Source organism: Helianthus annuus, chromosome 5 (genome assembly GCF_002127325.2).
Source record: "Helianthus annuus cultivar XRQ/B chromosome 5, HanXRQr2.0-SUNRISE, whole genome shotgun sequence".
In the NCBI taxonomy this organism is placed as follows: domain Eukaryota; kingdom Viridiplantae; phylum Streptophyta; class Magnoliopsida; order Asterales; family Asteraceae; genus Helianthus; species Helianthus annuus.
This window is the reverse complement of record NC_035437.2, coordinates 107,328,492-107,355,560: the sequence shown is the minus strand read 5'-3', so window position 1 is coordinate 107,355,560 and position 27,069 is coordinate 107,328,492.

The following is a 27,069-nucleotide window of genomic DNA, read 5'->3' as shown; positions in this document are numbered from 1 at the left end:
TGTTATCAACAATTAGATACTAATAATTCATACTAATTAGCAGATGGAAAACGCTAATAATGAACCAGTTAATGAAGTAAATCAATCTGAGCAAAATCAGGAAAATCAGTATATGACTAGGCAAGATATCGAAAACATTGTTGTTCAAGGGATAGCCAATGCTATTCTAGAAATTATGGCTGCTGCTCAAAAACCTGCCGAACCCCAACAATTAATCCCTAGTAAACGTACTTCGGAAGATAACGACAGTAACAACATAAATGGAGGCGGCAATCATGATGATCAGGAACCACGACAAGCCCCACTCCCTAAGAAAATGAAAGCTGCAACGCCTGATTACACTTACAAAGAATTTCTTGCCTGTAAACCAGCAGAATTTGCAGGTAATGAAGGGGCAACTGCAACACGGCGTTCGTTAGACAAAACCGAAGCATTAATTGCAATAAGTAAATGTGCTGAAGAAGATCAAGTGATGTACGCGTCAAATCTGTTCAAAGAAGGGGCACTAGAATGGTCGAACACAGTGCTACAAGCAAAAGGAAGAAGAGTGGCCTATGCGATGAATTGGGAAGAATTTAAGAGTCTTGCAGAAAGAAAATTCTGTCCTGAATACGAGAAGGAACAAATGGCCAACAAGTTTCTGAGTCATCGTATGATAGGCGTAGACTATCGAGGATATACTTCGACATTCTTCGAATATGCGAGAGTGGTACCTACCCTGGCTTCGCCAGAACGGTACTTATTTCCCGTTATATTTGGGGATTAATCGGAGAAATCCGTAACATCGTTAAAGCTGCGAGACCACGCACTATTGACGATGCTGTGGAATTAGCAAATACCCTAACAGATGAACTGGTACGCACAAAAGAAGAAGATCGAAAGAAGGAATTGGCTCAGAAAATTACCCAAGGATTTCGTATGGGTAATAATAATAACCGCTTCAAAAGAAGAGGAACGGGGCAATCTTCAAACCCGCCATTTTGTAGAAATTGCAAAAGGAAACACTTTGGAAGATGCAATATAACCTGCAATTTTTGCGAATCTGTGGGACATAGTGAAGAAAACTGCAAAAAGAAAACCATAGTCTGCTATAACTGTGGAGAAACAGGACATTACAAAACAGAATGTCCTAAATTGGTTAAAACCGCAGATAATAAAGGCAAACCAGCTGAAGGAACAACCAAGAAGAACGCCCGAGCATTTCAATTGACTACTCAGGAAGTCGAACTGATTCCTGACGTCATAGCCGGTACGTTTTTAGTTCACGACGTTTATGCAAAAGTATTATTTGACTCTGGTGCAAACCAAAGTTTTATCAATACTTCATTCTGCCAAGCTCTTAACTTACCCTTAACTACCCTTAGGTAGATCTTTACAGTCGAAACGGCAGATGGAAATTCTGTTAATATAGATAAGGTATTGCAAGAAGAAAAGATAGAACTGTTAGGCCATAAGTTTTCTGCAAACTTGTTACCTATGAAGTTAGCCGAATTCGATGTAGTGTTAGGAATGGATTGGTTGATAGCCAACCATGCTCGAATCCTTTGTGATAAGAATTCCGTAGAAATCTGTACTCCCACAGGAGAGGTAATTTTAATTACAGGAGATAAACCACGAAAGCCACTGAAATTCATTTAAGTAATGAAGTTGGCTAGTTATTCAAGAAAACAAGAAATGGTGTATATGATTTCGGTAATCATTAACACTAAAGGTAAGGAACTCCAGGACATCCCTAAAGTTTCAGAATACCCAGACGTCTTTCCGGAAGAATTACCTGGGTTATCACCTGATAGAGAAGTAGAGTTTAGAATTCATCTAATTCCGGGTACTACACCGATAGCCAAGGCACCATATCGATTAGCACCCACCGAAATGCTAGAATTGAAAAAGCAATTAGATGAATTACTAAGCAAAGGATTTATACAACCTAGTTCATCCCCTTGGGGAGCACCAGTGTTGTTTGTGAAAAAGAAAGACGGATCTATGAGAATGTGTATCGATTATAAGGAACTAAATAAGGTTACAATTAAGAATCGGTACCCATTACCTAGGATTGATGATCTTTTCGATCAATTGCAAGGCGCTAGATATTTTTCTAAGATAGACTTGCGCTTCGGATATCATCAATTAAAAGTACAAGAAGAAGACATACCTAAAACTGCTTTTAGAACTAGGTATGGACATTATGAGTTTACAGTTATGCCCTTTGGACTAACAAATGCCCCAGCAGCATTTATGGACATGATGAATAGAATCTGTAAACCCTATTTGGATAAATTTGTAATCGTATTCATCGACGATATACTTATTTATTCCAAAAGTCAGGAAGAACATTGTAAGCACCTGCATGCACTCTAAACTTTGTTAAGAAAGGAAAAGCTTTATGCCAAATTCTCGAAGTGTGAATTATGGCTGTAGGAAGTACAATTTTTAGGGCACATGGTGAATCACGAAGGAATTCACGTAGATCCTGCTAAAATAGAAGCAATCACCAAATGGAAAGTCCCGCAAACAGCTATGGAAATTAGAAGTTTTCTAGGCTTAGCTGGATACTATAAACGATTTATTAAGGATTTTTCTAAGATAACTGTGCCTTTGACTAAGCTAACTTGTAAGGCAGTTAAGTTTGAATGGGGACATAGACAAGAAGAAGCTTTTAAAATTCTAAAACACAGATTGACAAATGCTCCAATTTTAGCTTTACCTGAAGGAACAGATGATTTTGAAGTATATTGGGATGCTTCAAAATTAGGATTTGGATGTGTGTTGATGCAACGCAAGAAGGTAATTGAGTATGCCTCCCGGCAGTTGAAAAAGCACGAAGAAAATTATACGACTCATGACTTAGAATTAGGAGCCATAATTTTTGCCCTTAAAATCTGGAGACATTATCTGTATGGAAGTAAGTTTACTGTTTATACAGATCATAAAAGTTTAAGGTACATATTTGGGCAAAAAGAGTTAAATATGAGGCAAAGAAGATGGATGGAAATCCTAAGCGATTATGACTGTGATATTCAATATCACGAAGGAAAGGCGAACATAGTCGCAGACGCCTTAAGTCATAAGTATCATGAAAAGAAAAAGCGAGTTCGTGCTCTTAAATTAAATCTACAATTAGATTTAATGAAGCAATTGAAGAACGTTCAGGAAACGGCAATCAAGGATGATTCTGAAGGAATGAAAGGTTACCTAAAGGAATTAGAGCAAGGAAAGGATGGAATTTGGAGATTCCACAAGAAACGAATTTGGGTACCTAAGCAGGGAAAATTAAGAAATAAAATTTTAGAAGAAGCTCATAAATCTAGGTATACTGTACACCCAGGAAACAATAAGATGTATCAAGATTTAAGGAATAATTTCTGGTGGATAGGAATGAAAAAGGATATAGCTGAATATATTTCTAAGTGTCTTACTTGTTCACGAGTTAAGGCTGAACACCAGAAACCTTCAGGATTACTACAACAGTTAGAAATGCCTGTATGGAAATGGGAACTCATAACAATGGATTTTGTTACTAAGTTACCCAAGACCTAAAAAGGTAATTATGCAATTTGGGTAATTGTGGATCGATTAACCAAATCAGCTCATTTTCTACCAATGAAGGAAACCTTTAGCATGGAAAGGCTAGCCAAGTTGTACGTAGATGAAGTAGTATCTTTACATGGAGTCCCACTCTCCATTGTATCGGATAGAGATAGTCGTTTTACTTCCCATTTCTGGACTAGTTTCCAGGAAGCAATGGGAACCCGACTAAATTTAAGTACGGCATATCATCCTCAAACGGACGGACAAAGTGAAAGGACAATACCAACCCTGGAAGACATGCTCCGAGCATGTGTAATTGATTTTGGTGGTAATTGGGATAACCACTTACCCTTAATTGAATTCTCCTATAATAATAGTTACCATTCAAGCATCGAAGCTGCTCCATTCAAAGCACTGTATGGACGCAAGTGCAGAACTCCAGTTTGTTGGGCAGAAATAGGAGAAAGTCAATTATCAGGTCCAGAAATTGTACAAGAAACCACAGACAAGATAACTCAAATCAAGGAAAGACTGAAGACGGCTCGAGATCGCCAGAAAAGCTATGCAGACAATCGCCGCAAGCCACTAGAGTTTCAGGTAGGAGAAAAAGTACTTTTGAAAGTCTCTCCTTGGAAAGGAGTAGTACGATTCGGTAAGAAAGGAAAACTAAGTCCAAGATACGTAGGACCATTTTCAGTAATACAACGAATCGGACCAGTTGCTTATCGCTTACAACTACCAGAAGAACTAGCTGGAGTACATGATGTATTTCATGTATCCAATCTCAAGAAATGTTTATTAGACGAATTCGTGGTAGTACCTCTTCAAGATGTAGAGGTAAACGAAAAGTTAAAATTCATAGAGAAACCACTGCAAATAGAAGACAAGAAGGTCAAGTTTCTCAAACACAAACGACTAGTGCTAGTCAAAGTCAAATGGGATTCAAAGAGAGGACCAGAATACACTTGGGAGCTGGAATCAGAAATGAAGCGGAAATACCCTCATCTATTTCAGTAAATCTCGAGGATGAGATTTTTCTTAAGGTGGGGAGGATGTAACACCTCACACTAAAATTAATACTTAGTAGATTAATTATCTATTAAGGAAACCCTAATTGAGAAACCCAAGCAATTCTGCATAAACCCTAAAATTTTCATAACAATCGGAATCCGGATCAGGGCCCCTAAAACTAAGGGGGGGTAAACCCTAGCTGATAATTATCATATTAATTCGTTGCCTAACTTTCAAAATCACAAACTGTCAATTCATCTAGGCTATCTGGGACACGAAACACCCTAGGCTAGAAGGTAGACCCGTCGCGCCACGCGACGGGTGCCCTTGTTCCTGTCGCGACCCGCGAAGGGGGGTATTTTTCAGATATAAATAGGGGATGTTGGCACTTGAAATTTTCTGTTACTTCGACATCCAAATTCACATTATGCACTAAGTTATAGCAGAAATCGTTCACAACACACACTAATCTCGAAACGCTACCGCAATCAGGATAATAACTCGATCGCTATTACGATTCAACGTCCGATCAATTGAAACAATCCAACGATTGTTTAAGTGCTGCTCAAATTGAGTTTATACTTTGTTATTCATCGTGATTTCGACTTGAATGTTTGAGTGCTGTTCGAACTCGGACTATACTCTGTCATTCGTTGTGAATCCGCTGAATTGTTAAGTATTGCACTTTGTTAATCGTTGTGAGGGTTTAATCTCGTGAATTGACGTAACTGCTGAATTAGTTACTAACCCCGTTTGTGTGTGCATTGTTATTTAAATTAGGATAGAAGGCTAATCAGTAAAGCTTATACTCTGCTCGTTAAATCTACAATGTGAGTCATTCTCTTTTTATCAACTGTTTTACAAAACTCCAAGTTATTTTCAAAGTTATAATTACAGGGATTAAGTCTTTGTAATCACCAAATTACAGCCAGTATGTGGGGTTTTGTATACATTACTTGATAATCTTCAACATTGGGGCAGCCAATGGGTGATATGACCATAATTACAGACACCACTGGACAGGTGGGCTAGTGGGTCGAGTGATAAAGTACCGTGGGTAGTTGGTTTGATATTAGAGACATTGTAATCGCTCTTAATACTGTGAATTATAACAAATGAGTCGTTTTAGTAAAATGAATGATTCACTCAGTATTTCCCCGCTGACAAAACTTTTTTCAAACATGTTTCAGGTGATCTGTTGTGAGCAAAGAAAAGTGCCGTGAAGCACTACTAGCTTAGAAAAGTGGCTTAATGTAAATAAATAACGAAACATGTGATGTGTGTAAAATGCAACATATAAAACACATCAATTAAGGCATAAAACTAACCCTTTTTAAGTACTAATGTTGGAAAAAGAGTGTTTTTGTCTTCCTTTTGTATTTTCAGGATGAAATGAGCTCAAAATCACAAAAGAAGCAAAAAGACCACTAATTCTACCATAAATACAAGAAAAGGAACAAAAGTAAACTGCCCGGACCCTCAACGGCACCTCCCAAGACAAAGAGAAGAGAACAGAGTCTGAACACGCCCCGTGTCCAGTGAACACGGGGGCGTGCCCAGGAAGCAGCAGAAAAGACAAACCAGTAGAAGCTTCCATTGCTCACCACGGGGCCGTGCCCAGCGGGCACGGGGGCGTGTTGAAAGTACAGCAGGCGCAATAATTGTAATTCGCAATTACAATTAATGAAGAGAGAGAATGTCAGACGGGCACGGGGCCGTGTCCAGCGGACACGGGGCCGTGTCCAGCGTTCTGTTCAGCCTATAAATAGAGGAGCTTGGTTTCATTCTCTCTCATCCCTTGGCACACCACCTCTCTCACACTTCATCCACCACCCACCACCACCATAACACCATCATCCACCACCATCATCCATTGTCCATCGTAGAGTGTGTGAGTCGTCTCGGGATCCAAGATTGATCGTAAGAGTTCTTGACAATCAAGGCCATGTTTGCCTAAGTCTCTTACATCACTTGGTGAAGACAAGTGTTTAGTATAATACTTTTTATTTTTAATCTTTTGCACTTTTTATTTGGTTTTGTATTAATGACTTTAATAACTAGTTACTTATGTTGAAGGTGATCTTTCCTTATCGTTTGTCCGTGGTGTCTTGGCATTATTTTACTGTCTATATAAAATAAAAGATTTTCACCATTCATATCTCCACGGTCTATATGGAGGTATGTTGGCTACCTGGTCGGGGGTTAAGGGAACGGTTCGGTAAGGGTCTTGCCCTTGTTCAGCGTTTAGAGGTCCTGCTTGGGACCTGGGTCAAATTTAGTAGGATCTCCTTCAATGCCCATAGGTATTGGATGGCGGGGATCCAAACTCTTTGACCCCCTCATAAGCTAACTACTATTAATACTATAACCCGGCTATTTAGGACTGTATCCCTGCTGACTCAGACTACTTAGCCGAGGGTAACGTCACCGCCAAAAGCGGGGCCTACCATAATTTGCATTAATAACTTAATTCATTATCTTTCAATAATCCGACCCTTTAGGATTGTATCCTTGCTGACTCAAACTACTGGGTTGAGGGTAACGTCGCCTTCAAAAGAGGGGCCTACTACAATAACTAAGATAATCTCTTAAACAAGTGCAAAAGTGCGAAAATAATCAAAGGTTATACTAATACACGAGTCGGATCCAAGTGATTCATCTTGTCTATCTGTTTTTATTTTATTTTCTTTTTCAGCATTTAGTTAGTTTTTATTTTTCTTAGTTTAAAACATTTTTCTAACTTTTTGATTTGATTAGACGTTGAGGATAAACCGGTATTAAAAGCTCTTGTGTCCTTGGACGACCTCGGTATCTTACCAACACTATACTACGTCCACGATGGGTGCACTTGCCCATATGTGTGTTTAGTGTTAGTAAATATCGTGTTTTATAAATTTAAAACTTGGCTAAAAGTGTAAAAAGGGCTTAAATAAACATCTAAAAACATATTACACTACACACGCATCAAGTTTTTGGCGCCGCTGCCGGGGACACAAGGATTTTAAGAAAGTTAGGAATCAACGGCCTAATCATCTTTTTATTTTTCTTTAATTTTTAGGATTTTTTTTAGATTTTTCAGCTTCTGCAGAGCTCAGCACGGGGCCGTGCCCGCTGAACACGCCCCGTGCCCAATCATTGGAACTGGCAATCCTGTTTTATATCAGACAGTAGGCTGAACACGGGGCCGTGTCCACTTAACACGCCCCCGTGCCCAAGATTTAGTTGCTGAAAACAGAACCGTTTGATCCCGGCGGTTGGTAATTTCTGATACAAACATGAGTAATAATGATTCTTTTTACTTTCGGCACTCTTATGGTTTGTGGTGTCGAGTATGTGGAGGCGAACACGAGGAATTAAAATGTTTTTTCCTCACTTATAGGCCACACTATATAGACCCACCAATTCCTTGTAACCTTAAGAGGGGCGAAAGTAAAAATAAACATTATTTCTCCCTTGAATGCGCCCAGCCAGACATTCTAGGAGAAATGCTCCTTGACGAGCTATTTCAACTAGAAGAACTACTTCTAAATTGGTCAAAAGAACTTAGGAAGGATTTTTTAGATCCATCCCAAGAAGATGACCATGAGGAAATGTTGGAATCGCATTCTGACAACCTCGTTGCTCCCGAAAATACCTTTCTTCCTAAACAAGACGTGGACGATAGTCGTCCCTGTGCCGATTGTGCCGTGAAGGACTCCCCATCGACCTCGTTCGGTGCATACATAGACCTGAGCGATTCGGCATACACCTTCTTTAACGAGAGCCCGGGAAAGGGTTGGACTTGTCCACCTAGAATGAAAATAGGAATTACCCTCACCGACAACCTCTTGCGTTCTCGCCTTAGTATAGGACAATTAAGGTATCTTAGGCATTTTGGGGTTGTTCCAACAAGTCAGGAGCCACCCGAAAAAAAATTAGCTCCTTAAAGACAAAACTTCATAAATCAGCTTTCCAACACGGGGCCGTGCTCGGCCAACACGCCCCCGTGTCCATCAAAAGATTCCCTTCTGATCGTAACGTCAGAATACGGACAAACTGTGTCAGAATTTTCTCTGCACACGGGGCCGTGTCCAGCGGACACGGGGCCGTGTTCAGCAGGCTGTCATTTTCTATAAATGCAGCCAAAAATCCTGCACATTTGGACCAACTTGGGGGCAGAGATTTGAAGGAATCTTCTCTCAAACAATCCTAGGTAAGTCTAAAAGAAGTTTCCAACAACCCATCTTGTCCTTTCCTCTTCTAGACATTTCCTTCTTCTTCATCTTTCTTCAAAAAACCACCATGAGAAATTTGAATTTTCAATCTTTATGGTAGGAAACAAGGAATTTTGGTCATGGAATCTTGGTAAAAACATGTTATGTAACATTGTTTAGAGTTATTTACTGTCAAAAAGCTTGCATAAACTCAGAAAATAACTTAGAAGACCAAAATTCCTTGCTCCAAAAATTCTGCAGAAAGATGAACACGGGGCCGTGCTCAGTGAGCACGGGGCCGTGTCCAGAAGCTGTTTAGTCTTATAAACTATTTTTGGTTTATTTTTCGTAGAATGGCGAGTGAAAACAGCGAAACATCATCCGTTCATTCCTCAAACAGCCGAAGGGGAAGGAGGCCCTCCGTTGAAGCCACACTTGTGCACTACGTGATAGCACTAAGAGAGGCTCTCGACGAAATGACGTCCGTAGAGGAGGTCCTCATTGACCGTATCAACGATCTTACAATGGGATTGGAAAGCAGCTTCCAAGAGATTAACCTTTTGCACCAAAGGTTAAACATTTTGGTGGCACCTCCTATGGAACCAGTCCTTCCACAACAAGACTGGAACTTAGCACTCGGTATTAACAACCCTACCGGGTGGGGAGACATCCCCGCGGAACCTCCGATGGAAATCCCACAAGAAGTCCCGGCGGAAGTTGAAACTCCTCAAACAAATGCAAACGAGCCTTCCTTCCTCCTTCCAAGGGAGGTAGAGGAGTGGCTTGCCGACATGTGAGGAGAAACGCATCCGAAAGGTGGAGCGCTACAAAGCCTTATCTAACCAAGATCAGTAGATTCTTGGAAATTTTGCTAAAATTAAAATAAAACATAGGGCTAGAACTCCATAAGCTTACTATCTACGTAACTTTTATCTTTATGTATTATCTCTCTATTAGCAATGTTATGATGGTTTTTATGATTTATGGACTCGTGGTGGTAATGGATGAAAAGGGGAACGAGAAAAATGGAACCATGCAGAAGAACAGAACAAACCGACAAAAATCTCCATAACAGAAGGCTCCACACGGGCCGTGCCCAACCAACACGGCCCCGTGCTGAGCCCCCTGCAGGAAATCACCCAGTTCAGGTAACTGGACACGGGCCGTGTTCAGCGGACACGCCCCCGTGTCCAGGCTTCTGTTTCAATTCTATAATTTTTGTTACTGGCACTTGACCACGGGGCCGTGCCCGGTCAACACGGGGCCGTGTCCAGAGCGCCAGTAACACAAATCTTTGTTTTCAAACACACTTTTACATATTCTAATCAACCAAAAACTTTATTTTTGGACACATTGAGGACAATGTGTAATTTAAGTGTGGGGGGGATGCTAAAACCTTGGAATTTTGCAAAATCCTAAAACAAGCCTTACACAAAACTCTATTGGAACCGCTAAACACCCCAAATTTTTTTTTTTCAAAAACTTTTTCATTTTTTATTTTATTTACTTGTCTTAGTTTAAGTTGGGAATAACAAGTTATAAAAGGGTTATATTTTTACAAACTTACAACCGATAGCGTCGTGATAAAAAGAACTAACATAAGAAAATTATGAAACGGTATAACAAGTCTAGCTAAAATTCGATTATATATGCTTGGTCACATTAAAAACCCATTCCCACAAAAGTGAGTTTTGAGCCTTTATTGAGCATAAAAATACACATATTTAGATTAAATGCTCATTTTTCGTTTCTTGTGTGAATAGCCGCTCGGTCTTTACAAATCTAGAACTTGCCACGACGATACATTCCCGGTCCTTACCAACTTAAACCCAAGTAAGTAAATGATGGAGGCATTAGGACTAACTATTTTTCTTTCAAAACCATTATTTTTCATTTTTTTTTACCTACCCAAAATCCCCCTAGAAAACCCCTTTGAGCCTAAACCTTTCATTTCATTACCCCCAAAACAATTTTTTTTTTTACCCACCAAAAACCTTTTTCATTTTTTCACCTTTATTTTAGTAACAAACTCGGTTTTTCATAAACATACCCTTTACGTGACAAAAAAAAAAAAAAAATGAAGTCAAAAACAAACATAAGCTACAAAAAGCTTGTTTGGAGAAATACTTCAAAAATAAATGTCACCAAAAATAAGGTATTTTACGAAAACCGACACTTGTTACGATTTTCGCCCTTTTTACTAACCACTAACCAACCACCCACCTTTAAACCCAAGCCTTCACCCCAAAAGACCTCTTGATATTTACAAAGGTAAAAAGTTAAAAAGGAGGAGGATTGATCGCTTGGCAAGCATATGGAGAATGTAAATCCGTGCCGCTCTCGAGCGATTCACTTAAATATACACCTTCGGCCGAGTGATTGAGTGATCTCCCGTGAGGTATGTGAACTTGTATATAAATGGAATTTTAATAAGGCATGCTATGCCCAAATAAGTAGTTTATCTTATGAAAAGTTCAAAATAAACCATGACGAATAAGATTGTAAATAAAATAAAAATAGAACCTATACAAACCTTGGATTCCCGACACTCTAGGACAAGTTAAAAAACTTCTCTTCTACCTATTCCATTTGGGAGTGTAAGCCACATTAAAAGAGTTTTGCTTGAGGACAAGCAAAAGTTCAAGTGTGGGGGTATTTGATGTGTGTAAAATGCAACATATAAAACACATCAATTAAGGCATAAAACTAACCCTTTTTAAGTACTAATGTTGGAAAAAGAGTGTTTTTGTCTTCCTTTTGTATTTTCAGGATGAAATGAGCTCAAAATCACAAAAGAAGCAAAAAGACCACTAATTCTACCATAAATACAAGAAAAGGAACAAAAGTAAACTGCCCGGACCCTCAACGGCACCTCCCAAGACAAAGAGAAGAGAACAGAGTCTGAACACGCCCCGTGTCCAGTGAACACGGGGGCGTGCCCAGGAAGCAGCAGAAAAGACAAACCAGTAGAAGCTTCCATTGCTCACCACGGGGCCGTGCCCAGCGGGCACGGGGGCGTGTTGAAAGTACAGCAGGCGCAATAATTGTAATTCGCAATTACAATTAATGAAGAGAGAGAATGTCAGACGGGCACGGGGCCGTGTCCAGCGGACACGGGGCCGTGTCCAGCGTTCTGTTCAGCCTATAAATAGAGGAGCTTGGTTTCATTCTCTCTCATCCCTTGGCACACCACCTCTCTCACACTTCATCCACCACCCACCACCACCATAACACCATCATCCACCACCATCATCCATTGTCCATCGTAGAGTGTGTGAGTCGTCTCGGGATCCAAGATTGATCGTAAGAGTTCTTGACAATCAAGGCCATGTTTGCCTAAGTCTCTTACATCACTTGGTGAAGACAAGTGTTTAGTATAATACTTTTTATTTTTAATCTTTTGCACTTTTTATTTGGTTTTGTATTAATGACTTTAATAACTAGTTACTTATGTTGAAGGTGATCTTTCCTTATCGTTTGTCCGTGGTGTCTTGGCATTATTTTACTGTCTATATAAAATAAAAGATTTTCACCATTCATATCTCCACGGTCTATATGGAGGTATGTTGGCTACCTGGTCGGGGGTTAAGGGAACGGTTCGGTAAGGGTCTTGCCCTTGTTCAGCGTTTAGAGGTCCTGCTTGGGACCTGGGTCAAATTTAGTAGGATCTCCTTCAATGCCCATAGGTATTGGATGGCGGGGATCCAAACTCTTTGACCACCTCATAAGCTAACTACTATTAATACTATAACCCGGCTATTTAGGACTGTATCCCTGCTGACTCAGACTACTTAGCCGAGGGTAACGTCACCGCCAAAAGCGGGGCCTACCATAATTTGCATTAATAACTTAATTCATTATCTTTCAATAATCCGACCCTTTAGGATTGTATCCTTGCTGACTCAAACTACTGGGTTGAGGGTAACGTCGCCTTCAAAAGAGGGGCCTACTACAATAACTAAGATAATCTCTTAAACAAGTGCAAAAGTGCGAAAATAATCAAAGGTTATACTAATACACGAGTCGGATCCAAGTGATTCATCTTGTCTATCTGTTTTTATTTTATTTTCTTTTTCAGCATTTAGTTAGTTTTTATTTTTCTTAGTTTAAAACATTTTTCTAACTTTTTGATTTGATTAGACGTTGAGGATAAACCGGTATTAAAAGCTCTTGTGTCCTTGGACGACCTCGGTATCTTACCAACACTATACTACGTCCACGATGGGTGCACTTGCCCATATGTGTGTTTAGTGTTAGTAAATATCGTGTTTTATAAATTTAAAACTTGGCTAAAAGTGTAAAAAGGGCTTAAATAAACATCTAAAAACATATTACACTACACACGCATCAACATGTTTTGAGAAATAAAGATTTCCCTGTGAAATCAGCTTAATGTAAATTATGGGATTATATCCCTAAATTATGTAACCGGGCAGTTTGAAATACTGAGATCCTGTTTTAAAAAGTCTTCTGATGTCGCCTAAATTAAAGTACCACAGGATTCCTGTCCCGCGGCTCCTGAAACGGGTCAAACCGGGTCAAGGGCCGTGACAACTATGGGTATGAAATCATCATCCCTCAAAAGTCTGTCAAAATGGGAAGAGCAGCAGGTGTTCAAAACAGCTGTCAAAGCTCAACCACTGCTACCTCAACAGTTGTTAACCAAAGTAGCCCATTAACCCCTGCTTCCACATCATCAAACACTGTTGATAAAAGTCCTCAAACAGTGGATCAAAGTCAGCATATGTCCACACCTTTACCTCCTATTCCACCACCTTTTGAAGCCACTGCTGGATCATCAAAGTCACCAGCAGTGGTTAGCTCAGATGATACACATCTGCAGCCTTCACCAACAAATGCCATCATCCCATACCAAGGAGATTTAATCATCTTGAGATCTCATCCACCTGACCAAATCATTGGCAACATCAATGAAGGGGTGCTCACAAGAAGCCAAACCCAAAACATTTGTCTTTTTGCTGGTTTTCTATCACTCCATCAGCCAGTCAAGTACCAAGAGGCACTGAAAGATAATAGCTGGGTAGAAGCCATGCAAGAAGAGCTCCAAAAGTTTAAAAGACAACAAGTATGGGAGCTTGTACCACTGCCAGAGAATGTAAGTCCTATTGGCACAAAGTGGGTCTTCAAAAACAAAACTGATGAAAGGGGCATTGTTGTCAAGAATAAAGCCAGGCTTGTGGTTCAAGGGTACAGACAAGAAGAGGGCATTGACTATGATGAAACATTTGCCCCTGTAGCTAGACTTGAAGCTATCAGATTATTTCTGGCCTTTGCTGTCAACCACAACATCAAGGTGTATCAAATGGACATTAAATGTGCATTCCTGTAGGATCGATTTGACGATCAAGTGAGTCAATTAAAGTCAATACACCACTGTTTGAGTGGCGGAATTAAACAAATAGTGTTGAAACAGAGAGAATGGAGTAGAAAAACAAAGAATATCACTTTAACACATGTTTCTCATTAATATTTCACTTGAAAATCCGGCAGCAGTTCGGTATACAACTTGTGATTCCGTGCCAAATGAGAAACAAACAACCCTATATATAGGCTGTTGATTTCGCTTGAAATGACACATGTCATTTCAAGCGGAATCACTAACATTCTGATTTCGCTTGAAATGACAAAGTGTCATTTCAAGCGGAATTACATGAATTTCCACTAAATTACACATTAGACCCCTGTACTATACATATTTGACTCATTTAGACCCTTAGACTTAAGACGTAGGCTTTAGACATCGTGCACTAACAAACTCCCCCTTGGATACAGCCGGAGTCTTCAGTCTTGGTCTTCAGGTCTTCAATCACAACGACTTAAAAGTTTCTTCTCTCTGCTTAGGCTTTCGTGCTAACATCTTCCTAAGCTTCTCATTTGCTTCCACTGTTTCCTTCTCTTTAGCTGCCATTCTCTGGTGAAGAGTATGCCTCATCATAAAATCTTTTTCTTCTTGTGCCTTTCGTTCTTTCTCTCTCTTCAGCTTTCCTTCTTTTCAAGCTTCCACCACTTTGAGTTCCATTTGTTATCAGCATTGATACCCTTTTGAAAACAAATAGACACCACTTTCTGAAACTGCATCGCTAGCTCTCTGTCTTCAGCTTTAAACCATATCTTGTTCACAAACAGACACTCTATATCTTTTGCTGAGCAGTTCACCAGCCAAAGAGGATCATACACAAAAATTTCTCTGACTTCATTCCCAGCTCTGTAGGTTATCACAGCCTCAGTCGAAATACAACTGTACACCCAACCCATAAAGCCTTTGTAGAAATCTTGTTCCATCTTAGGCACCGGTATGGTCTTCATCACTCTCGGCTTTTTCACATTCAAGATCATCTCTTCATTACCAGTTTCAGGATTAACTCTTCTTACTTTCTTTGGATAATGAGGCTTCCAGTGCTTGAAGTTTTTCAGAGCTTCAAATTTTATTAAACCCCACATAGCAACATCATTCTTTCTCACCGGATACCCTAAGGTTCTTACCTTTGACAACTCCTCTACATCCCACCAAGGTAGGGACATAATATCATACAAACGTTCAAAGTATTGTACGCTGCATTCTCTTCTAATAGCATATGCATTAACTTGAGGTAGAAATCAATGATATCTCCCAGTGAAACACCTCTATCTCTTTGATAAAACTTCAACGGTCGCTTGAACTTTCTTTCATTACTTTTCTTAAACCACTTCTTGCGTTCTTCTTTCTGAGGATCTTTTGTAGTCCCATCAAAGTTTTTATCTTTCAGAATCTCAGCAACTTTCCTCCTGAGTTCATCCCTGTTCTCTTCACTAAAGAATTCCATCAGAGTTGGAAATTCAGAAGTGTCTTCATTCATACTGTCTTCATCTGTACAATCTTCAACCTCAACCCTGTCATAGACGTTTGCCTCTTCAACATACTTGTATTCATACTCAGGTTGTGATTGATATCGAACGCGTTCAGTTCATCTTCAAAATCGAACTTGAACTCATCTTCATTCACATTAAACATCTTCAGAACTTCATCCAATGTATATGTATACCTGATTTCTCCCTCTTCTACATCAGGCTCAATATGAAGAATCAGCTTTTCAACTTCTTCCACATTTTGATCATTCACATTCTCCCCCTCTCCATCAGCATCCTCTGAGACTTCATTTGCATCATCATTCATATAATCATCAACATTCTTTTCATTTGATGCTTCAGTCACTTTAACTCCAGTACCACCCTGGTTGTCATCATCATCATTATCATCGTCATCACTGTGACTGCTAGCAGAGAATACTTTCTCTTCCTTATCATCCCCTTCATCGTCATCCTCTTCGTCATCATCCTCATCTTCCTCATCATCATTACCAAGATCTTCAAGTGATACATCTTCTTCAAAGATAGCTGAAACAGAAGATATAGGAACAGGATTCTGAATAGGAGACTCAGGATCAGTAGCTAAAACTATTGATCTTTCAGCATTCACAGAACCTTCAACACTTTTTCCTTTGTCATTCATTTGAGCATCAATCTCTTCTTGACGTTTTGCTCTAACTTCTTCGACCTCTATCTCCTCAAACCTCTATTCAATAGATTTACCAAGCATATTCTCAATCACTTTGTTCATCATATACAGCTCATGCTCTTTCACCGCTTTGGCAGCTTCAATTTCTTTGTTTTTCAACTCAAAGTACTTGTTTTGTTCGTCTCTGCGTGCCTTTTCTTCCTCTAGCTCTGCCACTTTAACCTTTAAAATATCAAATTCAGTCTGATCTGCTTCTATTTTCTTTAGCAATGATTTGTTATCAGACTCAGCTTTCTTAACACGCATCTCGAGAATCTTCTCACGATCTGCGAATCTTTTGTTTTCAGCCATAACATCACCAACTTTCTTTTCTACATTCTTGACTTGTACATTACTCGCAAAATCAAAATCTACAATCTCATCAAGACCCAAACCCATGTTCATAGGAATGTTTGGAAAATTTTTGTACCCTGAAGATCCAGGTGTGGTTTGAACATGTGGTTGTGAAGGTGGTGGTGTTTGGAATATTTGTTGTGAAGTAAGTAAAGTTTGTTCTTGTGGTGGAGTAATAGTATGAATATGTTGTGGTGAATGAGGTGGTGAGAGATGTAATGGTGATGGTTGTCTTGGTGGTGTAGGTTTTTTTGCGGGGTGATTGATGAAGTGGTGAATGTATTGGTGATTGATGTGGTGTAGGTTCATGTGGTGGTGATGGTGGTTTACTGGGTTCTTGGGTAGGTTTCTTTTTCAGCAAGATCTTCAATGGCTTTTTAATCTTTGGAGTAACAACTCTCTTTCTTGCACCAGCTTTCTTTCTACCACCTGATGATGGCAGTGTTTGAAAATCTTCAACATTTTCTTGAGAAGGAATGTACACATCATCATCACCTTTATCACTCCTTTTCCTCTTTTTCTGTTTCTCTTTCTCAACACCAGACATAACTTTCTTATATCGCTCAGTCTCGTCAATCTCATCTTTAGAAGAACTGGATGAGCTTGTAGTACTTTTGTTTACGTCATCACCTTCTTCTTCATCAGCTGCTTTTTCCTTCTGAGCATTAAAAACATTTAGTTTTTTCAACAAACTTTGAGAATTAGGAGATAGATGAACATCACCTCCAACATTAACTTCAGCTTCAGCTTCAGCTTCTGCTTCAATTTCTGCTTCTGATTCATCAACAAGCAATGTTTTAGCAGCTTTCTTTTGACGCTTTTTGGGTTGAGAAGACGAACCCTCTGCTTTAGGAGTAGCTTTCCTGCCCCTCTTTTTCTGTTCTTTCACAAACCAATAATTTCGAGTTCCTTTGAATTCTTTAAGTATCTCTAATTCATCTGCATAGCTCTTCTCTTTCATCTCTTCCTCATTCTTCCAGTTCTGATGATTGACTGGATCTGGATCTTCATAGTTCTGATCCTTGATGAAACCAAAAAATTCAGCTTTCTTCTTTGGCTCAGGGTGATTTGGATGATATCTAACTAACTGTTTCAACGAATCATTACTCATGTGAGATAGCACCAACAGATTATTGTTTACATCTCTTTCAAGGTCAGGATATGCATGATCTATCATCATTTGAACAAATCTTGGATACACCCAAGTCTTACTCTTTGATGTAATGTTCTCCACCATATAATGAAACACAATATGTGAAAAGTTGTACTTCTTGTTCAATACAAGAGTTGTCACCATATTCATTTGATAGTCTCTCATAGCATTATAACCTCCTTTACAATGACTTAGAGCCTGCAGTACTGAGTGAATAAGAAACTTGTAAGGCTTTGTAAACTTTGACTTCAAGTAATTAGCGCTGTTTAGAGCACCATCATAACCTATCCGCTGCATACAACCTTTGACCATCCTCTTAGGGAATTTTGTGGGAGAGTTTACATCATCAGGAAAATTCAATTCTTCATGTACAAGTGCCTCTGAAATAATAATCGCCTTCTTTTCATCATTTTGCTTAACAACTGAATTGATCACTTTACTTTCTTCATCATATGTTGCATGCTTCCAAAAACGTTTGACATGAGATTTGTACACCATATGTTGATTCGTCAGAGCCTTTTGAATTGGCAATCTCCTCATAAATTCCAGAATACTCCTGAAATCAGACAGCTTTGGAATCTTCTTTTCATCAAAATCACAACAACTGTTGTGCAATGGATCAAAAATCACGTTCGAAGCCTGAAAATCAACATAATACAAATACATCAAATACTTTGAAAAATTTCATCATCAACATCATTTCAAGCGAAATCATTTAACATTTCAAGCAAAATAACATTACATGTGAAATGACCATTTGAAGCGAAATAGCATTTGAAGCGGAATCTCAAGAAACAGTTTGAAGCGAAATCACATATTTACAGAAAATATCAGTTTCAAGCGGAATATAACTTTGAAACACAAAAATAAGTTGAAGCAGAATCACATGATTTCAGACATCAGTTTCAAGCGAAATCTCATGATTCAAGCGGAATTATGATCAATCTTTCAAAACCTTTCTGATGATGAAATCAATCAATTGGGTTTATTCATCAGTGAATTCCGAGCATATGGGTGTAATTTTTATCCATTTTTACCAACAAAATCATCCTAGATCTAATTTTATCAACCTGTTCATCGTCAAAAATGTACAAAACATCAGATCTGGTTCAATTACATCCCTACACCTGATCTATAGCACAGTCCGACAACACTAACATGATCTTTGTTCATTTTAAACAACAAAAACACCCTAAATCTACATTTTCAGATTAGTTCATCGCCGACAATAAAAAATTCACAAGATCTGGGTCAAATCGAATATCAATCCTACCTTTCCCATGTTTGTAGTTGTGCCAGCCAACTAAAAACAAGAAATCAAACAAGAAACGAGCAGTATAACGGCTGCAAATTGGAAGTTTTGAGGTTTTGCTTGGAATTGCCAAGAACAAAGCTTTGGAGCGGAATCAGAACACTATGTTGTTCAAGCGAAATCAGCTGGCTATTTATAGGCCACCTGATTTCACTTGAAATGGTCATGAAGCAGTTCAAGCGGAACCCCTCTCAAGCGGAATCTCAAGTTTCAAGCGAAATTACATTTTAAGAACTTCAAATTTTTAACTTTTTCGATTTTTACTGACACACCCAGTTAACCAAGTCCAAGTTAATGACCTTGGACAACTGTTCAGCCTACCAAGTCCAATTTAATAACCTTGGTTGACCAGTTTATGAAGTATGCTGACTTTCTGAAACTGAAATTTAGTTCAAATTAATGAACTTTTGAACTTTTTAAACTTTCAAACACATATCAAACTTTCAGAATCTTCTGCTTACCCAACCCTCATAATTCAGACATGTTCTGCACATAAGACTTTGATCATCTGATCCCCAACGTACGTTGTCGAAAATAAGATGAAAAGAAAATCTTTTTGGATTTTAGAATATGATAAGCAGAAATCTGTACACACAATATTTTTGTGAGCGTGTTAGGGGATCATATCAGCTTCCGACAAGACACAAGTACCGTTAAGCTAGATTTCATACTCAGCATTAAACAGTTCGCTTAGACTGTCGATATACTGATCCACTTAAAGCTCGTCTAGCTCGAATAATCAGGCATATGTTTCTGGGATCCAATGCAATATTGCAGTCAACATCAAGAACGGAAATGAGTTTACTGAAGCGGCTGCAAAACAACATATTTCATTGTTAGCTTCCGTGTTGGAGTCATACGAGAGTTTGGTGGCGGGAAAGATCGGTAATCCTGATATGACCAAGGAGGATTACGATCAAATAGATCTGGAGGAGCTTGGGCTTATTGACATAAAGTGGGGTATGGCTAGTTTGGTGAGAAGAGCGCAACGTTTTATGGAAATTACTGGTAGAAACAGTCTTTCTGGACCAGATCAGAAGCTTGGATTTAATAAGTCCAAAGTTACTTGTTTTAAGTGCAAAGAGAGAGGGCATTTTAAAAGAGAGTGTTCGAACAAAGAGGTCAAAATCACCAGAACCCATTTACCAACGACTACTATAGACAGGCGATCTATCACAAGCCAAATCAACAACAAGTCGTTCAGAGACTTCAGATTGAGAACAAGCCAGAGAATGCTCTCATAATCAACCAAGATGACGAGAAAGTAGCTGAAGGTTTCAGCTGGGATAAATACATTCCGGGAAGTGAGGGAAGAGCAATGATGGCTGAGATTGTAGAAGAATCAGAGAGTGTTGTTGAACCAGAAGTGGTCAGTGAAGAGGTGTATGTGGAAAATGTGGCTGATCTTGAGGAAATTGCTGCTGAACTTTATTACTATCAATCCGAATAGGAAGTATTAGCCAATTCTTTAAAATCTATCATGCCTCCTATAGTGTTTGATTCTTTTGCAGGTTTCTTCGAAGAGCCAAAAACAGTATTATGTCCACGATATGAGGAGAAGAAAGACTCTGTTGAAGAGATGATCGATGTAACCAAAGAGATGACCGAAGAAACATTGAAGGAGATTGTTGACAGGGCTAGACCTAATATCTCAGAAAGAGGGACCTTTCAAACAAGATTTCGGGGGTTACCCATATATCCTGGAGATGTTCCCCACGTAAAAGCAAGTAATTTTTATGTTTATATCCCAAACAAATCTACTAATTTTGTAAAAACCTATCGACACACCATTAGCGAGACTGCTTAATGCATACTAAACATTACATTTCTTTAGCGTACAATGTCTGTCTAGCTGATGTACTATCATTTCCCCTATTATACACAAACTCTTTTATAGTTTTTCAATGTTTTTGGATTTTTCAAATTTTATCATGTTTTTGTATTTTTCTGCAAACTTTCTCCCCCTAAAAATAAAAACATATTTTTGTGTTTTTGTTTTTATCGAAAGCAGAAAATAAACTGTACAAAAAATTTGACAACGTAACGCAGATCACATCAGATCGCCGTCCTCCTCGGCTTCACATTCCTCTACCCTCCCAGAAAGCAAATTTTTCATCCCATTTAATTTCAAAAGATAGTTAAATCTCTTTTTATCAAACGGTTTTGTGTAGAAATCAGCCTTCTGATCATCGGTGTGTATATGTTCTATCCGAATCAATTTCTTCTCGTGACAATCAAGGATGAAATGATGACGGATTTCAATATGTTTGGTTTTAGAATGGTGAACCGGGTTTTTTGTTATATTAATAGCTGCTTCATTGTCCATGAAAATCGGTGTATCCAAGAATTGCAAACCAAAGTCGCGCATCTGCTGTTGGATCCAAAGGATCTGGGAGCAACAGCTGGAGGCTGAAACGTATTCAGCCTCACAAGTAGAGAGCGCTACTGAGGTTTGTTTCTTGCACTGCCAGGTAACAAGTCGAGTTCCGAAGAACTGACACCCAACAGTGGTGGACTTAGCGTTCTGCTTGCAGCTTCCAAAGTCAGAATCAGCAAAACCAGTAAGAGAAAAGTCACCCGATCGAGGATACCCCAAGCTGATGCTTCGGCAGCCTTTCAAATACCGTAAAATTCGTTTAACGGTTGTCAGGTGTGACTGCTTCGGGCTTGACTGATATCTGGCGCAAAGACATGTTGGATATATGATGTCCGGGCGAGAAGCAGTAAGATACATTAAGGATCCGATGATCGACCGATACAACGTCTCTTCCACCTTTACTCCACTCTCATCTGGACATATTCCATGATTCTGTGCTAGGGGGGTTGCTGCTGGACTGGAATGAGCCATGTCAAACTTTTCCAGTACGTCGTTCACATATTTTTTTTTGGTGAATGAAGATTCCGTCGGGCATCTGCTCCACTTGCAGCCCGAGGAAGAACTTCATCTCCCCCATCGAACTCATCTCGAATTTCTTTTTCATAACCTTCTCAAACTCTTTACACAAGTCGTCGTTCGTCGAACCAAAAATGATATCATCGACATAGATCTGCACGATTAAGAGATGGCCTGCAACTTCCTTTGTGAACAATGTACTATCGACTGTCCATCTGGTGAACCCGTTGGCCAGCAGAAGTTGGGAAAGCATCTCATACCAGGCTCTCGGGGCCTGGTGAAGTCCGTAGAGCGCCTTATCTAGAAGATAGCCTTTGTTCTTGTGTAGTGGATCAGTGAAACCCGATGGTTGACCCACATACACTTCTTCTTTGATCTTTCTGTACAGGAATGCAGATTTAACATCAAGCTGGTACACTTTGAAGTCTTTCCACGACGCAAACGCCAGGAAGATCCGAATAGCCTCAAGTCTAGCAACAGGCGTATAAACCTCATCATAGTCGATGCCTTCTTGCTGACTGAATCCCTGTACCACCAATCGTGCTTTGTTCCGAACCATGACTCCTCTTTCGTCTCTTTTACACTTGAACACCCACTTTGTCTTTATCAATTTTTGATTTTCAGGGAGGTCTACTAGTCTCCACACTCCCAGCTTCTCAAATTGTTGCAGCTCTTCCTGCATTGCATTCACCCAGCTGTCTTCAGTCAAAGCTTCTTTATACATTCTGGGTTCAATCTGCGAGATAAAACATTTAAGTGAGAATTCTTCCTGTAAAGGTGCAACAGATGAATAAAAACAGGTAAGTGCTCTATTGATTTGATCTCTCGTTTTAACACCACTTTGTAGGTCACCGATAATCTGCTTTGACGGATGATAAGACAATGTTCGTGTCATAGCAGTGTCAGGCACGTTAACTTCCGATTGCAAGTTCGAAATATCTAGATCACCGGTGTGATCCTCAGCTTCTGTTGATTCAACATTTGGTTCCTCGTCAAAAGTCGGACCGGATTCCGATTCTGAGTCGTCAGAATTGTCAAACGTTGGAGCTGGTTCCTCTGGTGGTTCGTGTGTCATTCCACTTGGACCTGCCTCATGATCGTTTGTACCCCCGGTGGGCTGAGAAACTACTAGCGGTCTAGGCACTTGTCTTGTGACATGGACTGCTGATATTGATATAAAATAGCTAGTTCCTCATCACTCGGCTGAATCGGTAGTTGGAATGACTCCCAGAGTTTGTCGTAATCAAACAAGAATCTTTGTCCGGGAAGTTGTGGTGGAGTAGTGTGCTTCTGACAATCTACATGCTGAACTTGTATTACTTTTCCTAGGCATGGCACAAACACCCTCTTTAACGGGCTCGCGTAACCTACAAAGAAACCATCATTAGATTTAGCACCGAATTTGCCATTTTCATCTATAAAACTACATGGAGATCCAAACGGTTCCAAAAACTTTAGATTGGGCTTATAATGGTGTAAAAGATCAAAACATGTTTTCTTATATTTCTTGACGGTGAGCACTTAGTTCAAAGTATAGCATGCTGCAGCAACTGCTTCACTCCAGAAGAAAATAGGTAACTTGGAATCGGCGAGCATCATTCGAGTTGTTTCAATCAGGGTACGATTCTTTCTTTCAGCTACTCCATTCTGCTGTGGAGTATATGGCGCGCTGAATTCATGAAGAATCCCTTTCTCGTTACAGAACTCGAGCATTCTATTATTCTTGAACTCCGTTCCATTATCACTTCTTATTCTTCTGATCGGCAGCTTATACAGCGTCTCCATCTTTTTGAAAAGAAACATTAATGACTCAAACGTCTGATCTTTCCTCTCCATGCACACTACCCGTGAGAACCTTGTGAAGTCATCGGTAACCACAAGACAGTATAGGTCACCACTGATACTCTTCACATTAACCGGCCCAAAGAGATCCATGTGGAGTCTCTCAAGCGGTACTCTGATCGAATTCAACAGCTTATGTGGGTGTGACTTCTTTATCTACTTTCCTTTCTTGCAAGATACACAGTCATCATTCAAATGAAAATTCTTTAAATTCACACCTTCAACCAAATCATTATGAACCAGAAAATTCATTTTTCTAACATGAATGTGGCCCATCTTTCGATGCCACATAATCGACTCTTTTTCAGTAGCTTTGGTTTTTGTCACAAAACATTGTTTCTGATGATCTGTTGGTGTTGCAACACTCATATCAAGAATATACAAGTCATTTTCTCGTGGAGCGCGCAACAACACCATATCCTCAGGGATTTTAAAACAAGACATTCATTTTTAGTGAAATGTACGGTAAAGGATTTGTCACAAATTTGAGAAATATTGAGCACGTTGTTTTCCAGTTCAATTATATAATTCACTTTCTCAAACAAAATTACTCCATTCGTTAAGGTTCCTTGACCGACAATCCTTCCTCCCTGGTTTCCAGCGAATCCGACGTACCCACCATTGATAGATTTCACATCATAGAGTAATGCCAGCATTCCAGTCATGTGTCTAGAGGCTCCGTTGTCCATTATCCATTTTGAAATTATCGACCTGGGCAGCCCCTGCAAACATTATAGCAATTCACTCAAACAATGATGCCCATGACTTTTTAACAGCTGAAACACTACCAAAAGCTATGTCACATGTCACATCAACCTTTGGAAAGTTAAAAATGACATTTGGAACATCAGATTTTACTTTTGGTTTTACCCCTTCCCTTTTAATTGTGGAAACTCTTCAAGAAGTTTATCAAGTTCAAACTCAAGCTTTTCTACATCATCTTTAAAACCTTTTGTTTCATTTTTCAAAATGTTCTCCATCTTTTTCTCCTCGACCGATGACTTTGATTTCACAACCCAAGATTGATTTTCAAAAACTTCCGTTTTTGGATAAATCTTTGAAGTCTTGTGAGTCTTTGAAGATTCGCCAACCTCAAAGTTCGATTTCGGCTTATCTTCTGACTTCAAAGATTCACCCCTCTTCAAAATGCGAATTGGTGAAATCATAGGTTTTTTACCCTTTTTATCAGTTGGAGATTTAGGTCGGGGTTTTTGCACAACAAGTTTTTCAAAGACAGGTTTATCAAAAACTTTCTTGCATTGTTTGGCCATGTGACCGATCTTATTGCAGCGATAGCAAACTCTTTTGTCATACTCGACAAAAGTTGATTTGAACGACTCTTCTTTCAGTTTCTTCGCCGCATTGAAATCATCAATGGCTTTTTGACTAAAAATGTACTCTTTTTCAGCATCAACACTTGGTCCAGTTACAAAAACATCATTCATGTTATCCTTTGGCTTGAAATTTTTCTTAGCCATTTTCTTCTCAAAACCATTTCCTTTGTTTTTAAAATTGTTTCCATTTTTCTTGTTGTTACCATTTCCCTCCCACTCTTTCTTACCCGAGTTGTTAGATCGTGACGTAACAAACGACTTTTTGGGTTTTGAAAAGAACTCTTTGTTGTTCACCTCAGCAATGTCAATTTCGACCGTTTTTGAACACTTTTTCAACATTTTCAGTCTTTGCATTCTGAAGTGGATACCCAAAATCAGAATAAGCTTGTCAGTTCCAATCATTGTGTAAACCACCATGATCGGATCATCATTCGTGACTTTGTCTGATTTTGGTATGAATCGGTCTAAAAAGTTACCCTCTTCTTCAGAATGAGACATATAATTTTCTGATTAAGTTTTCATGATCTCAGCCTCAGAGTTATCACTCTCTTCGTCTAACACTTGGTCGACAACAGTCTTGATGACCTGTGACTCATTGTCTGTGTCAGGCGGAGAGAATGTATCATCAATACTCTCTGGTAACTCATCCTCAATTGTCCTCAGTTTGAGGTTCAATGCAGCTTCCACCCCATCTGGATGATTCCACATTGGGGGTGGTACGCTGTTAAAGACCGGTGTTGCATTTGGTTGTTGTGGAACACAAAGTTTCAGAAATTGAAACAACACGCTGATATGATTAATTTTGATCTAAGTCAAGTAAAAGAGGCATATGATACACTGGCTAGATCTATAAAGATGATTCAAAAAGAAAGTGTTGAAAATGATAAAGCCACAAAGTTGTTAAAATCAACAATTTTTTATAAACAAGTGGAACTCAATTTTCATCTTGACACAATTGCGTCATTAAAGAAAGAGTTAGAGTTAACCAAAATTGAGAATGAAAGAATTGATAAAAAGTTAATGAGCTATGTTGCATCTTCTTATGTCATTGAGCAGATTATTCCACAACAACCAAATGCAACACCGGTCTTTAACAGCGTACCACCCCCAATGTGGAATCATTACACTCAGAAGTATCCAGATGGGGTGGAAGCTGCATTGAACCTCAAACTGAGGACAATTGAGGATGAGTTGCCAGAAAGTATTGATGTTACATTCTCTCCGTCCGACACGGACAATGAGTCATAGGTCATTAAGACTGTTGTTGACAAAGTGTTAAATGAAGAGAGTGATAACTCTGAGGCTGAGTTCATGAAAACTCATTCGGAAAATTCTGTGACTGATTCTGAAGAAGAGGGTAACTTTTTAGACCGATTCATTCCAAAATCAGACAAAGTCACGAATGATGATCCGATCATGGTGGTTTACACAATGATTGGAACTGACAAGCTTTATTCTGATTTTGAGTATCCACTTCAGAATGCAAAGATTGAAAATGTTGAAAAGTGTTCAAATTGGTAGAAATTGACATTGCTGAAGTGAACAACAAAGAGTTCTTTTCAAAACCCAAAAAGTCGTTTGTTACATCACGTTCTAACAACTCGGGTAAGAAAGAGTGGGAGGGAAACGGAAACAACAAGAAAAATGGAAATAATTTTAAAAACAAAGGAATTGGTTTTGAGAAGAAAATGGCTAAGAAAAATTTCAAGCCAAAGGATAACATGAATGATGTTTTTGTCACTGGACCAAGTGTTGATGCTGAAAAAGAGTATATTTTTAGTCAAAAAGCCATTGATGATTTCAATGCGGCGAAGAAACTGAAAGAAGAGTCGTTCAAATCAACTTTTGTCGAGTATGACAAAAGAGTTTGGTATCGCTACAATGAGATCGGTCA